Source organism: Tenrec ecaudatus, assembly GCF_050624435.1.
Source record: "Tenrec ecaudatus isolate mTenEca1 chromosome 2 unlocalized genomic scaffold, mTenEca1.hap1 SUPER_2_unloc_10, whole genome shotgun sequence".
In the NCBI taxonomy this organism is placed as follows: domain Eukaryota; kingdom Metazoa; phylum Chordata; class Mammalia; order Afrosoricida; family Tenrecidae; genus Tenrec; species Tenrec ecaudatus.
In genome coordinates this window covers 1,214,294-1,219,008 of record NW_027457570.1, presented here as the reverse complement: position 1 = coordinate 1,219,008, position 4,715 = coordinate 1,214,294, and positions in this window count along the sequence as shown.

Genomic DNA, 4,715 nt, shown 5'->3' with positions numbered 1-4,715 from the left:
CACAGATCTTGATTTTGAAATTCAGTAGAGTGAGATTATGCCTTAGCCAGTTAAATGCTGCTGCTTCCAAGCCTCAAGTACACTCAGACATATCTGAGCAGAAGCCACATTATCTACCTGAAACAGCTTTGGTGTTTCCACATGTATATGCAGATGCCCACCAAATATGAGAGTATTTTGCTTTCTCTGACTTGGCTTTTACTAGCAGTCAGCCTCATTCCATCTCTTTTGTAAATGTTTGAAGACTGTGTGGATTCTGGGGCGCCTATGGGATAATGGTGGGCATATGAGATTAAAAAGATCTTTTAGGGAAGTTTCATTGATGTGCATTTAATATTTAATTACAACTCTCTTTTATACACGTGTGTCTGTGGATTTCAACATCTAAAGTGCACAGATTAACTCATTCCCATAGCGGAGTGAACCTCCCTTTGAGCAGCATTGGTTAGATAATAAATCATGAGTAGTCCTGCAAAAGGAGATGGAGCCCTCGTGTCTGAGTGGTTACACACACCAGCCGATCCAGGCGCACAAAAGGCGTTTTTAATTCTAGTAAAGAGTTAACAACCTCAGACACCCAGATGGCAGTTCTGTCCACCTGCAGCCACCTTCACGGCATGTGTTTGTTAAGATGGAGGACATTGAGGATTGTGGTGTAACATATGAGTTAATGTGGGCTGCACTGGTTTGGGATTTTTTCTCCATGTGCATTTACCCTTTATCTAATGCTCTCTTTTATACATTACAGTTTCTGTGGATTTATTTCTGTAATGTACTCAGACTAACACAACTAATATAAGAAAAGGCAGGACACAAGTAAGCACCCATTTCCGTTTGGGAAAGACACTAAACAGTCAAAAGCTATTTTCCTCCATGCCATCTGTGGGTGGCACAAACAGTTAATTGCCCAAATCATAACTAAAACGATCATCTGAACCCATATGGTGGTACCTCAGAACACAGACCTGGTGGTCTGCTTTTGAACCCACACACAGCCTTGCAGCCCCTATCTCACACGGTTCAGTTTGGCTCTGCACACCTGGTAGTTCCATGACTTGGAATCTACACCACAGTAACTGTTTGGATGAAAGGTACTCAGTCCTGTGTTATGACCAGCCTCATGCCGACGATTCTGTCATGAGGCAGTCCTGACCGAAGTCAAATACCTCATGATTCTAGCTTTTCTTTTCTATTTTTTTCTATAAGTAGTTAAAAGACTTTATTAGGAAGGCTATGAAGTCAAAAGTAACTCTTGATAGAATTTTCTTTCATCCTTTAAGTCGGCTCTGCAAATATATAATCAGTGATTTAGCTGTAAGATCAAAGATCCGTTAATTTATTTAAAATATATTTTGGTTCTTAAAATTTATTCCATAAAGTACATATTTTATTATAAATTCCCTACTTAAACAAAAGAGGTAATAAATAAAAACAAACAAAAAAACAAACACAAAATATAAAAACCCCAACAAAACAGTAACTGAGCATCTTTATAAAAATTGTAAAAAACTAACAAGAGAAACCAATATTGTGTGTGTTTGTTAATATTAAAAAAAGTGAAAAATCTCTGGATGGGGGACTCCCACCCCCTGGCTTTGCATATCTCACCGTCATCAGTCTGTGGGGCTTGAATATATTGGATATAAACTTACAGCTACAGTGGCATCAGAGGTGTGTGGTATAGCATGAGTGCATGCTACTTATGGTAAACTTTCTAAAAAAAAGAAAGAGAATCAGATGGTCATAATGCAGCTCATCATAACTATAATACAGCACAACTCAGAGATTGTGTTTTCTGGGTCTTTGAACTGATATGAGCCAATTGAGTTGTGGGTTGAGGAACTGAATGTGAAATTGACCTGTTTTTTAAAAGCTTGAATGATCTGGAAGGCTAAGGTATGGTTTCAATCATTGTAATAGTGATTTGGGGACTTTTTAGGAACCTGTTTCATGACCCTAATTTACTTCCAACACTGTGGATAGTAACTCACATTCAATGAAGCAAGTGCTTGGCTGCCAACTTGAAGCCGGCTCAATTACTGCCTACTCAGCTTATGCAGACATTTCCTTGCAAACTGGCTTTATTTTTTTAGACAAATAAGTTTCTAATGGCTTATTTTTTCAATTTCCATAAACCTCATTATTTAATAACAAATTTTTTTGATCTCCACAAATGAAAAGGTGCTTATGAAGTATAAACACCAGGGTTATTGGGTAAAAGGTACTGCATGACACAGGGTACCGGGAATTCAGAAGCCTAGGAATTTGGGTGGAAACACTGATTGAGGCACACGAAGACACCGCTTGAGGTGGAATAGCCCTCATGCAGACTTACGAAGTGTGATAACTAGGCAGTGAGCCCTCCTACTCAGTCACAATAACCTACTCCTCAGAACTGTTTTGGAGTCAGGGGAGATTGCATGTAAAGTCAACAGAAAGGATCAGTGTCCAGGCTGGAGTATGAAGGCATCAACATATTAAAGATACTTGCTTCTGTTTGCATCACTTTTATCCCTATCATTCTTCTCCTGCAGCCAAAACTCAGTCCCAGGCGGATGGCAACTTCAGTAACCAGACTGTTCTGTCTGACTTCTACGTTAGGACACATAGACCATCTGAATAAACACTTGATTCTGTGTCCCTCTCCCTCCCATATACAAAACTGCAGCCAGCACCAGACCTTAACCCTGCAGACTAAGAGTTTGTCAAAAGTCTAGAAAGAGCAGTCCATACCCTGGAAACCTAGCATAAAGAAGAGAAGACACAGAATCAAAACCTACAACTGAAAGAAAAAAAAAAGCTCCAGGTGTGTGTCATTCAGACAACCGATTCCAATGAAAACACTTGAGCTTCCCACAGTGTAAAATTTCTTTTACTTCCTTACTATTGTAATTCAAACAGTTTCCCATATCTGACCTCCAAATGTAACTCCAGCAGATTCAAGTATATTAAGGAAGAGGCAATTATTCTGGTGTTTCCCCTGAAACGATTATGGAGTCTTAAACAGTTTTATTATTCTCAGCTCATGCCTTAGATTTTCAACAACTTGAATGTGAAGGAAATCATAAAATGCCACGTTACACAGGTTTCCTTTGTGTTGCCTCACCCAAGACTTTGTCTCATGTACCTTGAACATGTTATCAGGAGAGAGAGTCCCTGGAAAACGACAACATGGATGGAAAAGTTGTACAGCAACTCAAAGAGGAAAAAGCTCAAGATGATGAATGGACACATTGGCTACAACAATAGGCTCAGACTTAGCCACAATGTTCAGGATGATGCAGGACTTGGCAGTGTTTCAATCTGTGAGCATAAGATCAGTGATTCAGACCTGACAGGAGAGCACTGTGTCAGTCTGGGTAGATTAGAGAAACAAATCCACAGAAACTCTTATGTATATAAGAGAGAGTTTTATGTAAGAGTAAAGTGTACTTTAAGAAACCATCCCAACCCAGGCCAGTCCAAGCCCATAAATCTGACATTAGCCCATATATCCAACACAGATCTACAAAGTCCTCCTCAAACTCACAAAACACATGCAATGCCAAATGCAGGAGGAAAGTCAAATCAGTGAGTGTTTAAGCATCTCAGCTCTGGCAGGAGTCTTCACGCTGTTCTCCAGACCCAGGTCTGCATCTTGGCAGGTCCACGTGGCTTCTCAGGGATGTCTCCCAGGAAGTGAGCTTTGCTAGCTGAGGCAAAGAACTAGCTAAGGCAGCCACACACTGGTCAGACCATCATAGAACAAGATACCAGAGAATAAGAAAGGCGGGGCTCACCAAGCCACCATTTATCTCTCTGCTCTTTAATTAATCCCATGTATTTATCGGCCAGGTTAGCACAATAAACCTTAACTATCACAGCAACTAACAACAACTTGCATAAACCTCAGTCTTCCACAAATGTAGACCTCAGAATTCAATCCCTAAGTTAAACTTAATTTAATAGCAGTTTGTTATTTATTATAAATTAATGCAAGAATACAAAGTACAGGTTTCTTAATTTGCTGTTCACAGCGTGTACTCCTGATGCTGCAACACATCACAGGACCTCACTGGGGCGTCATGTACTTTCCTTTTCTCATTTCAAATTTGAAAATTTGTTAGAGTACACAATGTGTTGACGCACCAGTGCTACTCCTCCTTTGAAATAAAAACTTAAGCCCGCTTCTACTTGAAGGACAGAAGTTGCTAACTTTTTTAGCTGGGATGTGGATAGACCCTTACAAACAAGGAGAAAAACCTGAAAACAAAAACTCCACTTCAAGTTGGCTTGCTAGAGCATCATCATCCTTAAGCACTGTCTATAAACACCCAGGCCATGTTGCTCAGGGAGAGAGATTTTGATGAACAATGTCATCCTGAGTTCTACTATTAAATAAATAGTTGTTCTCTGTTTTGTTACTGTTTTAGTTGGGGACAGGCTGTCCAAATCACCCTGACTGCATAACCTAATTTAAATAAATAAGGCAGATTGTAGAGCGCTTTTGTTTGTGTGTTTGTTTCAGATATACTCCCATAGGCTCCCAACCAGTAAATCCTTAAAAGAGCAGGAAGCCTCATCTTTATCCAAAGAAATGACTGGTTGATGTGGACTGTCAACCCTGTAGTTAGAAACATATATGTAAACCACTAAACAAACAAAACGCAGGAAATAAACTAGTTTAATTGTGGGCAATGCATGCTGTATATGTAAATTTAAACATTTCTCATATC